Below are 17,876 nucleotides of genomic sequence, written 5' to 3'. Positions count from 1 at the left end.
TTCTTGTAACAAAGATTGTTCCAAGAGGAGTACTTGTAATGCTCTTTGAACAGACCATCTGCACATTTTAATAAGTTCTCAGTGGAACATTTACTGATGGACCCCTAAATGAATTAGAGGGGGCAGAAGTCCTTAGAAGTCCTGGGTTTCCTAACATTGTATGGAGCCCTTACTCTTTTCTCAGGGTGAGATCGATGATGGGGCCTGCCCTGTAGTTTCAACAAGGCCCCTCAGTAAATCTGACCTGAATTCAAACCAGTGGTGCAGGAGGACCCCCTTAAAGCACATAAAAGTGCTGCCTGACGGCGAGTCACCCACCAGTCAGAAGCCCCAGATTTCAATGCCACCTCCCATCTCCTATTAACCAGCTGTGCACCATTCACCAAGTTACTTTGCCCCTCTGTTTGTTTCCTTTTCTGCAACATCAGGCAGACCAGAGGGAGATAGGATGCAGGGTATTTCAGGAGCTCCCATGTGACCATGATGGGCTTGTATCAAGCGCTGGCCTGGAATCAGGGCTGCTGTTCCTCCTCTCCTTCCAGCCCTGCTGCCTACAGACAGCCGCGCCCACGCTTCTCCTGTGGAGATTGCCACATCCTGGCCCCCTTTCCCCGGTTGCCATGGAAAGATGAGAGTGGAAAGACAAGCTCAGCACGCAGGCGGATTCACGGCTCAGTCCCTGCAGAGAACTCCAGAGTCCCTGGGATGAACCTGTCAGTGCTGCAGGCTCTGCGGCTCATTAGCAGAGAGAGCAGCAGGCGGGGCTTCCTACAACTTCTCAGCACATGCCTGGCCCTCCCTCCTCACTCGGAGGTCTCCTGGATACCCTGGGTGGGCTTGCAATCATCACATGTTCCATTTTTCTATGTAAGCCTCCCTGCAGAAGATCCCAGGCTACGGTTGACGTGAGACACCGCTAGACAAGCTGGGTCAGCTCTGGGGAGTGACACAAGGGGACCTCTCCAATCCCTTAGGTACCAGCCAAGGAGAAGAAAGGGAACTGACCTCTATCTGGGCTTCATATATGCCAGACACGGTCCCAAATACTTTGCACATGTGATCTCATCAAACCCAAGCAACAGTCCTGAGAATGAGCGTGGCATTATCCCCACTTTGTGGATAAACAAATTAAGGTCTGATAACCAAGAAACAGGCCTGTGGTCAGACAGCTAGGAATATTCCTAGCCCAACTCCGTTTGTTTAGAAATGCAATTCCAAGATTGCACTCTTACCCCAAGTTCAAGCTTTCAATGTTGAAGTACTGCCTCTCCAAACCTTTAGTATGTAGTGGGCTGGACTATGGTCCCGAATTAGCAGACCCTAAGCCCTGGAAACTGTGAAAAAGGTCTCTGCAGAAGAGACAAGGAAAGATTATTGTGGATTATCTGAGTGGGCCCTAAATCTCATCAGGAGTATCCTTAGAAAAGAGGGCAGAGAGAGATTCGACACCCAGGGAAGGCCATGTGGCCACAGAGGAGAGATTAGAGTCATGTGGCACCAAGGACACCAGGAGTCCCCAGAAGCTAGAAGAGGCAGGAAGGTCTCTTTCCTAGAGCCTTCCGGGAGAGCACAGCTCAGCAGGTTCTCTGGATTTTGCCCCCTGAAACTGATTTTGGACTTTCAGCCTCCATTACTGTAAAGAACAAATTTTGACTATTTTAAGCCATCAAGTCTGTGGACATCTGTTATGGCATCCATAGGACATGGAGCCCAGGATGAGGGCTCTGAGAAGTAGTGTGGGGCATCCATGGGTGCTTGTCACCACTCCCCAAATTATGCTCATCCTCTATGCATTCTAACAACACCCTAAGCAATGGCACCCATGTTTCTCCAGGTTAGTATTGTTCTTCTGAGCTCCAGATGCAAACATCCCAAGGCCAACCTTCTATTCCCATGAAGACATCTCAGGAAGCTCACGCATTATACAAAGAGGAGTCCTTCACTTCCCCCACACCTCAAAAACCACACGACTGCCTTGGGTTTCTCCATTTATCAAGTGGTGGGAGCCATTCTTAATTCCTCCACTCCCCTCACGCCCAGTAGGGCTTCCAGGAACAGGTTATGATGATCCCCCTCTTCTCCCCACTGTGGTCCAGCCACGGTCATCTCTGAGTGGGTCATGGCAGCATCCTAATAACACCCCCAGCACCATTTCTGGCTACAGCATTCACACAGCAGCAGAAAGGATCATCCCAAAGCAGATCTGAGTATGCCACTCCTGTCACTCAAAATAATACCCACATTCTTTACCAGGGACAGAGACCCTGCCTGGTCCTGCCTGAGCCAGTCTCCCATGCCCCGTGACCAGTACCTGCTCCCTGGTCTCAAAGTCCTCAGGCTCTTCAGGGCTCCAGGCTTGCTCCATTTCTCCCTCAACTGAGATGCTTTTTCCCAGATCTCCAAGTCCAGCCCCTTCTCAGCAGCCCAGGTCTCTGCCTGCACAGAGGTTTTCCCTGTATGTGCCACTCCAGAGGCCTGTTCACCCCGCCACCACTCCCCAAACCCACCCTTGTTTTTTCATTTTTGTTAACAATGGCCTCAATCAGTTAGTATGCACTATTCATTTATTTACACTAACTCCCATGCCTGGCTTGAATTTGCCCCCCAAAAGTTCTTGTGTTACAAATTCAATCCCAATGCAACTTTGTTGGGAGGTGATTGGGTTGTGAGGTCAGGTTAGTTATTGTGACAGTGGGTTGTTACAAAGTGAGTCTGGCACCTGGTGCTCTTCTTAGTCTCTGCCCTTCCACCTTCCACCATGGGATGACCCAGATGCCAGTGCCATGCCCTTGGACTTCCCAGCCTCTTCAACTGCAAGAAGTAAATGTATCTTCTTCATCAACTGCCTAGTTTGTGGTATTATGTTTTAGCAGAAAATAGACTAAGACGTCCCACTAGAATGCAAAACCCAGGCATGCTTGCTGTTCTCATGGCTGTTGTCTTAGCAATGCTGGATACAGCACCCAGCACTCAGTAGGAACCCAATGAATGTTTGTTAAATGAATAACTGTCAGACAAACTGTAAATTGGACAGGACAGGTATTATTATGATACCTATCGTTAAATAAGGGAGCCAAAGCCCAGAGTAGTTAAGTGCCTTGTCTGACATCACATAGCCCATAAATAGAAGAACAGAAAAGGTGAAGTGAGGTATTAGATACGAGGGAGTTGCACATGGTAAGGTGCCACGAGAGATGGGATGATTGTAGATCTTCTTCTCTTGATAGCCAGCCAAAATCAGGAACAGGAAGATACAGAAGACAGTGACAGGGAGCAGTCAGGCGAGGAAAGCAAAGCTCTAATTTGGCGATGGAAAATCCGCTGGGCAAAGCCTCACAGTCAGCAGTCTGGGAGGACACAGAGCTGAGGCAGGGTCAGGCAAGAGTCACAAGAATAAGAGCACTGGCTGAGAAGGCAGGTGGCTAATGAGAGGAGTGGGGAGACCTGAGGGTGGAGCCAGCCGCACAGGTTTCGGCCAGTCTGAGTGCTGGAGAGCGGGCTGAGGGTCGAAAGGACTCAGCAGGCTGCCGCCAACCCCCCAGTGATGTGAGCAGAGCACGGGGAGGAGCCCAGAGGGAGAGGGGACTCCAGCATCACCTCCCACACAGACTGTGCATTAGGAATTCTGTGAGATACTGTGGCCAGATGATCCCAGGGCACATGGCTCTCGCAGGTCAGACAATCCTGCTGCCTTGTGTTATAGATCACAGCACCCAGCTTTGCAACCCCAACTCCTTGCACAACATGGCAAATATTATTTTTCTCAATAAAAGATTTCTGGATGAATGATGATGAGGCCCATCAAGGTGAGTCAGTGCTCTAATTATCCATTGCTGAATAACAAACCACCCTGAAAAAAGCAGAGAGAAACAACCACCAATGTATTAAGCTTGTGGATCCCATAGGTCAAGGATTTGGACTGGGTACAACAGTGGTTGTCAGACTCTATTCCTCAATGTCCAAAACTCTCATAAGAACTCAGATGGCCAGAACCTGGAATTTTCTGGTGTTTCTTGACTCCTATCTAGTGGCTGAGCCAAGATGACTCAAGAGTGAGGTTCCATGAGCCTGTTGACCATGTCTGTCCATGTTGCCTTTCTCTGTTCCCAGCCTTCTCCCAACACAGCAGCTGAGTCCAAGGAGAGAAGGTTCCTCAAGTGGAATGTGACCATACCCAGAGCCTGAGCACAGGACACAGCCCTTTATGACCCAGCTCAGAAAGTCACCTGGTATCACCTACCCATCCTCTGTTGGTTGAAGTGGCCATTGGCCCACTGGATGCAAGTCAAGTGGCCACAGACCCCCACCCCTGGAAGAACCCACGGCCAACAGTTTTAAACTGCCATTGTCAGGAACTTGAGGTTCCCGATGCCTATCTTAGTCTGTTTTCTGTTGTATAATGGAATATCTGACACCAGGTAGTTTGTAAAGAAAAGGAAGTTATTTCTTACAGTGCTGGAAGCTGGAAATCCAACGTCCAGGGGCCACATCTGGTGAGGCCCTTCCTGCTGGTGGGGACTTTCTACAGAGTCCCAAGGGGGTGCAGGGCTTCATATGGTCAGGGGGCTCATGAGAGAGAGGCAACCTGGCTTTTACTAACAACCCATTCTCGTGATAAGTAACCCCACCCCTCTCTAACCCATCAATCCAGTAATCCGGTAATCAATGGATGGGTTAATCCATTCATGAGAGCAGAATCCTCATGACCTCATCACCTCCCAAAGATCCCGCCTCCCAACACTGCTCACATTGGGGACCAAATTTCCAACACAAATGAACTTTTGGGGACACATTCAAACTATAGAAATGGCCGTATTCACCATCTCTGTTTGCCATACCCAATGACCACAGACTAGGGGGCTTAAAGAATCAGAACTTACCTGCTCGCAGTTTCAGAGGCTGGAAGTTGGCATCGAGTATCAGCAGAGTTGATTCCTTCTGAGGCCTCTCTCCTCACCTTCCAGATGCCATCTTCTCAGGGATCCTCAGGTGGTCGTCCCTCTGTGTGGCTGTGTCCTAATCTCCTCTTAGGAGGACACCAGTCACACTGGGTCAAGGGCCACCCTAATGACCTCATTTTACCTTAATCACCTCTTTAAAATCCCTAGATCCACACAATTCAGCCTGATGAGGTGACCTGATACTCAGGTGAGGTCCTTCCTGGCTCTCAGGCTGCTCTGCTGTTTTCACGAGGGCAGAAGCTGATCCCAAAGTCCCTGCCCCTGACTCCACAGAGATGACCGTGGCTGGAAAGGCTGGGAAAGGTCCAGGAGTTACAGACGTCCACCTGATTTCAAAGTACATCATAAAAGTAAACTGTCCTCCCAAATGGAACACAGGAACATGCTGGCTCCTGCCAAGAGCTCGCCCCATTTGATCAGAGCTGCAGTCTCTCCCGTGATATCCTGGCGTCCTCCGTGGAAGTGCAGATTCTGGGCAGGACTAAATCTGTTCCTTCTTTCTTCTCTCCTTTCCTCTACTGAATGCATGCAGCCATTACAACAGTTTCTATCTCAATATACACATATTTTTAGGGCAGAAAGATAGTAGTGGGATCCCATATTGGCAGGAACTATCAGGGAAGCAACAGGATGTAAATTCCATCATCCTCACCTGGTGTCCTTTGCTTTTCCAACCCGTTTGTCACTTAAACTGCTCCACACCTTCCCCAGTGTCCCAAAGCCACACATGATAGGCTGCAAATCAGCACACAGCCCCGGGAAAATCTTTGGCCCATGAGCGTGAAATTTTTTAAAATATACATCCCCACTATCTTGAAGTGCAGGCTCCTTCTAACAGACAGAAAAGCAGCCTGGGTTTCTTTTTTTTAATCCATGGGCACATGGCAGATTCCCATTCTGCCCACATCTGAGAACAAGAGCTTTGGGCAGCCGGTCTCCACCATGTGCGGCTGGCAGGGGCTGGGCAGGAGGCGGGAGGCAGGAGCCAGGCCCAGCGTGGATGTCAGTCCCCAGAGCTTACGCTTATGGAGAGGCAGATTCTGCTCCGTAGCAGGGGAGCTACAGACATGGCCCCTAGTCCCACACCTGTCCGGGTCACGAGCCTCCTCTGTGAGGCCTAGGCATTCCCCTTCACAGCTCTCCATTCCAAAGGGCATCAACAACCCTGGCCTGTGGAAATCAATCCTGTTCTTAGAATCTCCATCATTTATGGAATCCATTGTTGCTTGCAGGAATTACAGTGGTCATTCTTAAAATGTCAGTTTAAAGCTCTAAAATTATTATCTGCTAAATTCAGACACAATTCCGACGAGGAATTAATTTCTCACTCAGAACGCCCTCAGCTGCAGCGGGGAGAGGATGCAGCAGCCGGACCAGCTCCTGCAGCTGTGCTGCATTCATGGGAGTTGCTAATGGGAGCAGGGGCTGGGCCTGTGTCTGTCTTTCCTTATCATATTACTCTCATTTCAGTTTTAAAAGATGCCCCCACCAATGTACATTGCATATCAATGATGAGATGACTTAATTTTTTGGACATACTGAAAAGAAGACTGGATGGGGGTGCCAGGCTCACGCCCTCACTCAGTGAACCCCAGGCCGTGGAAGGGCAGTTGCTTTCTTGGCCTTGGGGAGGTGGGTGGCCATTGAGCAATGAGGCTGCCCAGAAGGGCACAGGCCCTGGAGGGGACCCGTGCTGGCACAGCAGGCTGGCCTGCCTAGGGGGGCTCTGGACACCAGCTGCCCTCCCTTCTGCCTGCTGCGCCCCCAGGCAGAACATCCAGAAGAAGCCCTCAAACCAGCTAGTGTAGACGGACATTGATAAGGGAGACTGGGCTACCAAACGGGTAGAGACATTGTGGCCAGCACTCCTGGGGAGGGAGACAGAATGGCAGCAAGAATTGGCTTGGGGTTCTTCCTGGCAGCAGTGGCTCCAACAGGGATGGCTAAGGGTGGCCTGGGTGTTCGGAGCCCTCAGAGACAGAGGCAAAGCCCAGTTCTCCCTTGTCACTTCCTTGGGAAGGGGAAACTGGGGTGCAAGACCTCTCAGTCCACAGAAGTCAGCATTCGGAAGATACCAGCCAGCCAGAGAAGACGCCACCGGAAGCAGAAGTCCAAACACACAAGCCAGCGGCAGGTGCCCACGTTAGAGAACCCAGTCAGGTGGTTCATGTCCCTCAGGAGAATCTGGTCACAGCCTTCACTGCTCTTTCCTCCTCTCTGCCTCTGTTTTTCTCTCTCCCCCTTCGGTCTTCCTCCTCTTCCTCTTAAATACAAAAAAAAAAAAAAAAAAAATGTGTGGTCTGGCAGGGGTGGGTAGGGCACATGCAGGGTCCATCCCACCCCAGCCCACCCCATTTCACCCTTGCAGCCACATGGGCCTCTGTGGGTCCTGGAAATGGGGTGCTGTTTGTACAAGGCCCTTGGAGGCGGGCCCTCTGTGAGTCACTGTTACTGCTCCTGATAAACCAATTGACTCAAATCTGTCCTGTGGCTCTCAGTTCCATGACCCTGGCTCAGAGCCTGGCACGACCTCCATGGCCCACAGAACCCACGTGTATCCTTCCTAGAACAGTGAGGGTAGCACCTCCATGTGACCATGTGATCACTGGCCACTCCCCACATGCACTGATCATGTCCATCACCACAAGGGCCACACCTGAGAGGATCCAGGACCACTGCTTGATGCTAAGCAGACGCTGTTGACAAATGACCCAATAAGGACACAATGGCAAGGGTGGAATGGGGGGAAGCTGGAAAGATGGCCCCATAGAGCCAACGGTGAAACTGGAGGTGTCTGGGAGGATGACCCCATAGAGCCAAGGATGGAACAGGAGGCAGCTGGGAAGATGGCTCCATAGAGCAAAGGATGGAACTGGAAGCAGCTGGGAAGATGGCCCCATAGAGCCAAGGGTGGAATGGGATACAGAGGAAGATGGCCACCATAGAGGCAGGGTTAGAACTCAAGGCAGCTGGGAAGATGGCCCCATAGAGCCAAGGACAAAACAGGAGGCAGCTGGAAATCTGGCCCCATAGAGCAAAGGATGGAACTGGAGACAGCTGGGAAGATGGCCCCATAGAGCCAAGGATAGAATGGGAGGCAGCTGGGAAGACAGCCCCATAGACCCAAGGACAAAACAGGAGGCAGCTGGGAAGATGGTTCCATAGAGCAAAGGTTGGAACTGGAAGCAGCTGGGAAGATTGGCCCCATAGAGCCAAGGATGGAACAGGAGGCAGCTGGGAAGATGGCCCCTTAGAGCAAAGGATGGAATGGGAGGCAGCTGGGAAGATGGCCCGTTAGAGCCAAGGATGGAATAGGAGGCAGCTGGGAAGATGGCCCCTTAGAGCAAAGGATGGAATGGGAGGCAGCTGGGAAGATGGCCCCATAGAGCCAAGGACGGAATGGGAGGCAGCTGGGAAGATGGCCCCCATAAAGCCAGGGATAAAACAGAAGGCAGTTGGGATCCAATGGGCCACCCAAATAAAAAAGCAGGGCTGCAGGTGAGGCCCAGTTGCCAGCAGCTGCTCAGTGCTACCCTTCACTGCCCCGATGCACACCCACAAACACGCAGACACACAAGACACACATACAGACACTCACAGAGCAGAGGCTAGATGTACGCTGTCGTCTGCCTTCCTCACCTTCCTGAGTGGGCAGAGCAGCAGCTTCAGGGACTGAAAAACCCACTCTGAGGGCAGAAAGAAAAGGAAAGCAAGGTTCATCTCCTCCTCAGAGGACCTCCAGGTTCAAAACCCAGACTCACACCCTCCCTCATTGAACCCCAGGCTCACACTTTCCCTCAGTAAAACCCCAGGTTCACACCCTCCTTCAGTATAACCCAAGACTCACACCCTCCCTCAGTATAATCCCAGGTTCATGCCCTCCCTCTGTGAACCCCCAGCTTCACACACGCTCAGTAAAACCCAAGATTCACACCCTCTCTCAGTGAACCCCAGACTCACACCCTCCCTCAGTGAACCCCAGGCTCACACCCCCACTCAGTGAACCCCAGGATCACACCCTTCCTCCGTGGACCCCAGGCTCACACCCTCCCTTAGTGAACCCCAGGCTCACACCCTCCCTCAATGAACCCCAGACTCACACCCTCCCTCAGTGAACCCCAGGATCACAACCTCACTCAGTATAACCCCAGACTCACACCCTCACTCAGTGGACCCCAGGGTCACATCCTTCATCAGTGAATCCCAGACTCACACCCTCCCTCAGTGAACCCCAGACTCACACCCTCCCTCGTTGAACCCCAAACTCATACCCTCCCTCAGTGAACCCCAGGCTCACACCCTCCCTCAGTGAACCCGACTCACACCCTCCCTCAGTGAACCCCAGACTCACGCCCTCCCTCAGTGAACCCCAGACTCACACCCTCCATCAGCGAATCCCAGACTCACACCCTCATTCAGTGAACCACAGGATCACACCCTCCCTCAGTGAACCCCAGACTCACGCCCTCCCTCAGTGAAGCCCAGACTCACACCCTTCCTTAGTATAACCCCAGGTTCACACCCTCCTTCAGTGAACCCCCAGGATCACACCCTCACTCAGTAAGACCCCAGACTCACACCCTCACTCAGTGAACCGCAGAATCACACCCTCCCTCAGTGAAGCCCAGGCTCAGGCCCTCCCTCAGGGAACCCCAGGCTCACACCCTCCCTTAGCGAAGCCCAGGCTCATGCCCTCTCTTAGTTAACCCCAGACTCATATTCTTCCTCAGTATAACCCCAGGCTCATGCCCTCCCTCAGTGAAGCCCAGGCTCAGGCCCTCCCTCAGGGAACCCCAGGCTCATGCCCTCCCTCAGCGAAGCCCAGGCTCACGCCCTCTCTTAGTTAACCCCAGACTCACATCCTTCCTCAGTAAAACCCCAGGCTCACGCCCTCCCTCCATGGACCGCTGTTCTCTGCGTGCTGGAGGAGCTGTGCTGCTGACTCACTAAACGGCTAGACTGGCTCTCCAGGAGGGACTCTGTCATCTCCACTTTAATGCTGTGGGAAGAGGGGCTCTGTGAGACAAGGCTCTAGGTTTACGCAGCTGTCAGGCAGGAGACCTGGGGCCAAAGTCTGACTCTTCAAAACCTCCAGCACAACCACCAGGTGGGCAGCACACAGAGTCAGATGGGGAAGGCTGGTGCGCCCACCACACAGTTTGTTGTAAGAAGGCATGCAGAGCCCTGGTGCGTGTTCACCCGGGGAGAGAATGAGTTCTATTGGCTCAAGGAGAAGGGGCCTTGTGGCAGTTTGGGGAATGGACTTGAAGCAGGTTAGAGGGAAGGGGAGCTGCATGATGGGCCTCATGGCAGGGCTGAGTGGCCAGTGGGGGCTTCGGAGCAGCAAGACCAGAGCTGAGCAAATCCTGAACTACAGCCGGGGTACAGTGGGAGGGGCACTAGGATGCACTGCTGGATAGGACCCCGGGCAGGTGATGGGCAGTCATCAAGAAGGACTTCTGGGTATCTGCTTTAGACAATGGGTGGGCAGTGGAGCCTTCTCAAGACAGGGGATGAAGCAGTCATCAGGTTTGGGGTAAAAGTCAGGACAAACTGGCTTCACGTTGGTTGGTTTTGAAGAACCTGTGAGTCTTCCAAGTAGATAGAGCCAAACACAGGCCTGGAACTCTGCAGAGAAGGCAGGAGCTAGAAATAGGCGTGGAGCCCTTGTGAGGGTGCAGCACCACCAGGAACTGTGCGCAGGTGCAAAGAGGCCAAGAATGGAACTCCAGGGAGCTGAGAGAGAGAGAGAGGGAAAGAAAGAAAGAGAGAGAGAGAGAGAAGAGGTCGGGGAAGACAGGGCCGAACTGGATGACAGTGATCATGGGGAGGCCACAAGGACCAACTGCCCCACAAGGTGTGTGGACAGTGATACCTAATACTACAGAAACCGTCCTAGGATGCAACACCCAGTGGTGTGGGGACTGGGTGACTTTTGCACTCCTTCCGGCCTGGGCACTCTTTCATCCTCTGAGTGCGAAAAACACACCTTTTCTATTCATCTTCTCCCGCATCCCCACAGTCTGGAGATCTGACCCACAGAAGGTCAGGCTAGAGAATCATGAGGATGGATGGATGGATGGATGGATGGATGGATGGATAGATGGAAAGATGGATACGCTCACTGCCTCTTGCCAGCAGCTGAGGACTCCAGAGCAAGGGTCGCCTCTCCTGCCAGGCACTGGCCAGGCTACTGCTACAGCTGTGCACACTCCAATGTGACAGGCATAGCTCCCCTGGGCCGTGGCGAGCAGCAGAGCTTCAAACCGACTGTACATGCCAAGGCCGAGGCAGAGACACCTGTGCAGACTCCAGACAGCCCGAGAGTACCTGATGCCACCTTGAGCTCTTTCTCTACCACACCAGAATGTGTACACGCAGGCACATGCGCACACACATGCACACACAAACGCACATTCATGCACCCAGACATGCATGCTCACATAAACACATGCCAAGGCTTAGTGTCTCCCTCAGGGACAGGGCATACCTGTCCTCCACACCTCCTTTGTAGCCAGGGGGAAGCTTCTGACCTGCCCGCCCCCTGTTAAGCACGCTCTGCACACGGGGACTTCCCAGCCCTCTCCCAGCTGTGTGCTGCTCTCTTGTCATCTGGCCACAGAGGCTGACAAGCATAGGCAGGTCTCCAACTTGGCCCCAGCTCCTCTTGGAGGCTGGACTGGCAGATAAATTGGTCCTGGAGGGAGGTGAGGAGGGGGAACAGAAAGAGGGGGGCCTAGAGGGAAGATTTCAAATGCATTTCTCTGCTAAACCAAACTCCAGCTTTCCAAGTCTCATAGCTGTGTTGCAAAGGCTGACAGAGCGCCAGCCCAGGCTCAGGCAGACGGTGCCAGGAGGGGCACAGGCCAAGCAGAGTGGGCTGGGATCCATCAGAATTCGGTGAAGCAGAGGCTCCAGGAGGAATGGTCTGGCCTGCCGACCTCAGAGCATCTCTAGAGGCCATTCCGGCTCATTCTGGCTTATTCCGGTTCTGTGAAAGCCAGAAGCCAGTCAGATCCAGCCTGAGAAGCACCAGCATTTGTCCTAAGAGCGAGTTGAGAGAGGACTTGGTGTGCAGCCACACTCAGCAGGTGCCCCGGACCTTCAGCCCTTCGCAGACCGATGGCTGATACCAGTATGGCCATTTTTAAGTCCAGAGGAGGAGGCTGCACAGCACAAGAGAATCCAACTTCAAAACATACTTTCTTGTTGTTGTTGTTGACCAATTCTTCTCAGAGGCTCCCACCAGAGGCCTGCAAAATGGAGGCCAGCAGGGCCCCCCACGTTCCAGTCCACATTCAGTAAAAAGCATGTGGAAGGGGGTGCCATCATTCTCTGCTCATTCTGCTGTTATTTCCCTAAAGTCTTACCATAAAAGGCACAGTGCTCACAGGAATTGCTGCTTCCAGGTATTGGAATGTGGAGGGCATCACCCGACCACGGCTGGCTGTGGGTCCTGGGTATGGAGTCAGTGAACCAGGCAGACAGCACTCAGCCTGCAGAGCGGGCATCCTGGATTCCCGGCTCCCTGAAAGACAGTGGCTGCTCCAGAACTGCCATGGAGCCACCGGGTGTGGGAAGCTGGGATGGAGCACACGGCTTAGAAATAGACCTGGGGGTCTCCCACAGACAGTGTCATCTGGGGCCTGCCTACACAGTCTGTGTTGAGTCGGCAGGTGCAGCCGCGCCTACCTGAAATCTGAGTCAGACTCACCAGATGCCCACAGAGAAGGCATATGGAAGAGGGAAGTCCCCCGCAGAAGTCAGGAAAAGTCTGTATCATATACGTAACAGTATACAGAATGCTATCTGTCTCAGCCTTAAAACCAGTATTGCCGATTCTGAAATCCCAATTGCGTCTGTTCTTAGCATGACACGCTGTGAAATGTAAAAGCCTGAAGCCCTTCAGTGGCTTTCTGGATGTCAGACAATTCTTGCAAATAGCAATTTAGTGAACACAACCTAACCGAACAAAATCATGCCAACTGGATTCCCTTTGATCCGGACGTACCACTCCGATGTATGGAGGTCAGTATTTGACATAAGGTATGACAAGTCTGCTTCAGCAAAACCATTTGAAAATTGGTATTATGACATGCCAAGGCCACAGTACTGCAGCTGACAGCCCACACCTCTCCAGCAGCCCAACTGCACTGAGGGCTTACAGGGCACTGACAATTGTAAATCAAATTCATTCCTGAGAAAATGAATAAAGTGAATTTTTAAGAAATGCTTTGACTGGCATGTACTTGGAGGCACGGGTATGTTGTGGAGGAGATGGACGCCGACCCAAGACCAGCTTGCCTACAAAAGTGGTTGCTACAGTCTACAAGCTTGTGCCTGCCTCCTAAATTTCTATGTTAAAATCCTAACCCCAAGGTGATGGTATTTGGAAGATTTGGGAAGTTGATTAGGTCATGGAAGCAGAGCCCTCATGAGTAAGGTTAATGACCTCAAAAAAAGAAGTCCAAGAAACCTCCCTTCCCCTTGGCTGGGGAACCAAATCACCATGAAGTGGGTTTTAAAGGTGATTCCAGTAAAGGCTCAGAAAGGACAGAGGAGAGCTGCAGGGAGAGCCTCCGCCTTATGGAATGTCTAAGTGGTCATGAACAGAATGTTGGTAGAAATATGGATGATAAAGGCCTTTCTGGTGAGCTCTCAAATGGAAATGAGGAACGTTTGAGGATGAAATACAAATGAGGATGACACAGGAAAGGCCATCCTTGTTATAAAATGGTGAATAACTTGGCTGCATTGTGTTTGTGTCAGGTGTTTTATGGAAGATGAAACCCCCAAACAATGGAAGTGGATATTTGGCTGAGCAGAGGGCTGCAGGAGCACCCGGTTCCTCTTGACTCCTCATAGTGAGATGGGAGAAGAGTGAAGCAATTTAAAGACAGAGATGGTAATCCTGGAAGCAGAGCTTAAAAATTAGGAAAATTCTCAGCCTATCCATATTGGGAAACACAAGAAAGCCTGTTTGGGAAAGAACAAGGGTGTGGCCAAGAGACCTTTCATATGGAAATTAGCATGAATCTGCCATCTCAGCAGAAGACAGGTGCCATTCATAAAGACAATGGGGAGATTAGCCAGAACCTAGTGTCCATGACCACGGAAGAATGACCTCAAAGGAGTTTCAGAGCCTGAAGAGTGGCATGGTATCAAAGGAGAGGCCACAGCCACCTAGCCCTGTCACACATCTGAGCTCTACTCCCCGCACTCAGACACCAAGCTGCTCGGCGGTCCCAGGTGTGGCTCTGGTGGGCTGGAGGGGAATGTAGTTTGTGCAGAAAGGCTATGAGAGCATGACTACCTCCACCTAGATTGTTCTAGAGGGTTCTAGAGAGTAACATGACCCAGGCAGAGGGGTGTCCGGGACAGGGCAGCTGCAGGGAGCCCCCACTAGGGCAACACCCAGTGAGGCCATGGGCGTAAGGCTGCTCAAAGCCATGGGAGTGGGGCTGCTGGGAGCCTTCAGCACCCAACTCCTGTGTGACAAAACTGTGGATTGGGCCCTGCACCCCAGGGTGCCTGGAAGGTGGGATCCAAGCCCCATTGAGCCCAGAGGGCAGAGCATTGAGCCGATGTTGATTCCTGATCTTTAAGGCCTTTCTTCTTCCTTATTTTCGCCCTGTGGAATACAAATGTCTGTACTACACGTGCCCCACAACTGTATTTTGAAAGCACATAAAACGTTTCATTTCACCAGCTCATAGATGATGAATTTGCCTCAAGACGCAAACCACCTTTGAGTCTCACCAGTATCTGATTCAGATGAGACTTTAGACTTTTGCATTGCTGCTGAAATTAATTAAAACTTTTAAGGATGTTGAGATGGAACGAATGTATTTTGTATGTGAGGACATGAATTAGGAGGGTTCGGGACAGAATGCTATAGTTTGAATGTACGTATATCTCCAAAACTTATATGCTGAGATTTAAACCCCAATTTGATGGTATTAAGAGGTGTGTCCTTAGGGAGGTGAGTAGGCCCTGAGGGCTCCACCGACAAGAATGAGACTAATGCCCTAAGAAAGATGCTTCAGAGACCTTCCTAGTCCTTTTGCCTCTTCTGCCCTGTGAGTGCGTAATGTGCAGCCATTCTGCCATTGCTCCATTGTGCCTTAAGCCATGGGAAGACACTGCAACAAGGTGTCATCTTGGAAGCAAAGAGGAGCCTCACTGGACACCGAAGCTGCCAGCACCTTGATCTTGAACTTCCCAGCCTCCAGAATTGTGAGAAATGAATTTCTTATTTACAAATTACCTGGTCTAAGATATTTTGTTATAGCAGTATGATCAGAATAAGAGAGTTATTTTATGTATTTATAAAAACATAATGTTTCATCGCACTCCCTAAGGCTTGTGGTAGGGTTTGGGAAGTGGGCCATTTTACACCAAGAGTGGGAAGAGACAGACATGCAGATGTCTCCCTGAGCTTTTCAAGAAGCCTGAAGTCTGGTCATTGTTATCCTGGTTAGTCTAGTTAAGACCCTGCCTAAAATCACAGGCTAAGGAGAGCATGCCAAGAGTCATTCCCTCCTTAAGGGCTATGTTCCAAGGGGAAAAAATCACTCTATATAGATGCATCCTCAGATGAATGAAGATGCTCAGATCCTAGAGCAGGGAGGGGGCCCCCTTAGTCTTCACTTAGTCTGCCCCCTTAGTCTTTGCTTAAAATGCAGTGGAATATTCTAGTTAGTTTAGGAAACTTCAGAGACCCAGTAAGGCCACCAACACTTCCACACTCAGGGCAAGAGTCTCTATGGGAAATGGAGTTGTCCACGTTGCCGCAGGTGCAGCGTGTGAGCTCAGTGTGCGCGTGTACACACAGGGGAGTGCAAAGCAAGCACTCGTTTGCATAGAGCCTCTCCGCATGCTCACAGACACACAGAGAAACGTGCACAGAGCCACCGCCTCTTCAGGAAACTTCCAGAGGCCCTTCCAAGTAGACCACTGGGTCTTCACCCACAGACTCTGCATCAGGGTTTCAGGATGTACCCTATCCTCAATGTCAAATATAGTGGCTCACCTGGTTGAAAGCTTCCACCAGGGGACAAGATTTTCCATTCCACAGTGAGAATCCAGGCCCAATCCTGCTACAAGGAGACACATCATGCCTTTACCTTCCATGGAGATGTAATAGTGGCAAGGCAAATGCTCTCCTTGACCAGAGCAAAGACATGGGGAAGTTAGGGCAGAAGAGTCCTGCAGGGAGCAAAAAGAGGCATGAGGGAAGAGGCCAGGCAAGGCAGAGTGTGAGGAGTGAAGCCCAAATCAAGCCTCTTGGACCTCAATAGCTGTCAAGGTCTTGTCTTGGCTACAAATAAAATACTGAATTTTAAACCCCCAAATATGCCAAGATCATCCTCTGCCTCTCTGTCCCTAACCTTTCCAGATTGAGCTCTAGGATGCCAGGGAAAAGCAGCAGGGCAGTTAATTCCCGCATTCCTTCCACCTGCAGCAGGCTCTGGGAGTCCAGTACATGCAGGGCCTGGGGGACAGCAGAGCCCCACCTGAGACAGAGGCTGAGCTCAGCAGCCAGTCAAACCCGGCCTGGTTCTGCTTCCAGATGAAAACGCCTCTATGTTAGTGTGTTTCTACACTGCTATGAAGAAATACCACAGAATGGTAATTTGTAAAGAAAAGAGGTTTAATTGACTCACAGTTCCACATGGCTGGGAGACCTCAGGAAACTTATAATCATGGAGGAAGGCACCTCTTCACAGGACAGCAGGAGAGAGGATAAGAGCCAGCAGGGAAAATGCCAGACGCTTATAAAACCATCAGATCTCGTGAGAACTCACTCACTATCACGAAAACAGCATGGGGGAACCACCACCATGATTGAATTACCTCCACCTGGTCCCACTCTGACACGAGGGGATTATTACAATCCAAGGAGAGATTTGTGTGGGGACACAGAGCCAAACCATATCAACCTCAGACCACCGCAATCAACAGTGCAGCCAATGTTTCCTGGAATCGTTGAGCAGACATCAAATGGAGTAGTTGCCTTTTGTGTAGAGGCTGTGGTATGGATGTCTCTACGTTGGACCCACACTTGGCATCATGCAAGTCACACCTATCAGACGCATGACAGAGATGAAGCCAGCTGGTCCCGAGCGTGCCCATGCCTGTCCATGTCTGTGCTGCCTCGCTGCAGGCATGCACTCTCCTGCCGTGCGCTGAGATGGACGCTGCATGGCTGGGACATTCTCTCTACCTGTCTCTGCCTCTGTGTCTGTCTGTCCCCCACACACACATGTGCGTACACACACAATGTTGCTGGTCCCTGTCCACTAGAATGCACTCCATGTGATGACTGTGGATCCTACCACGACCAGCACCAGAAATAAGGCACCAGCACAGCTCAGGAGAGGAACTCGCCCAGGTTTTGAAAGATTTGATCCATCATCCTCACTTTGAGTACAAGTCAAAAATAAAAACCTCCAGAGGCCAACCCTTTTTAAAATTCATTTCTTATTGCCTTTCTTTTTTCTCTCCTTTTCCTCTCTAGATGGTGGCAGCAAAATTCAAAGCAAGAGAATCCCCAGGGAAAGGACAAGATGGCAAGACCCAGCCTGGGGTGGCCATGGCCCTCCTCTCTGACAGGATCCTTCCCTGGGAGGTTTTCTCTCAACTTCTACACCCAGAACTGTCTCCAAAACGGGAAGCGTGTTAGCTGGAAACTACTCGCTCCTAGCAAGGCTGCTCCATCTGCATGGGCTCAGCGCTGCTGGGATCTGGGATCCGTCCTGACTTGTGATTCTGGTGCTGTTGCCTTGGGATCCTCGCTGAAATGCCAGCCACTACGTTGGCTCCCTTATAATCACCTCTTGCCCACTAGGGAAGGTAAAATAGCATCGAATCAGAGGAGGAGGCATCGGAAGCACTGTGATGGGGACGTAGTTA

At 51.4% G+C, this 17,876-nt stretch overlaps 1 long non-coding RNA gene across 4 annotated transcripts in view; it reads right to left on the bottom strand.

The window, feature by feature from the left end:
• The window catches only part of LOC104004850 (uncharacterized), a 257,894-nt gene that overhangs the window by 139,799 nt on the left and 100,219 nt on the right, over positions 1-17,876 (bottom strand). For 2 of the 4 annotated variants that reach the window (XR_002942478.2, XR_010149231.1), the window contains exons 1-3: positions 9,821-11,358; positions 8,560-8,647; positions 4,881-7,224 (exon numbers count right to left, since the gene is read on the bottom strand). This is a non-coding gene — a long non-coding RNA (uncharacterized LOC104004850). Of the gene's footprint in view, positions 1-4,880; positions 7,225-8,559; positions 8,648-9,820; positions 11,359-17,876 lie in introns of those variants that run through there. The other 2 variants (XR_008545638.2, XR_008545649.1) reach the window with 2 other exon arrangements.

Source organism: Pan troglodytes, chromosome 12 (assembly GCF_028858775.2).
Source record: "Pan troglodytes isolate AG18354 chromosome 12, NHGRI_mPanTro3-v2.0_pri, whole genome shotgun sequence".
NCBI classification, from domain to species: Eukaryota; Metazoa; Chordata; class Mammalia; order Primates; family Hominidae; genus Pan; species Pan troglodytes.
This window is presented reverse-complemented; position numbering and strand designations above follow the sequence as displayed.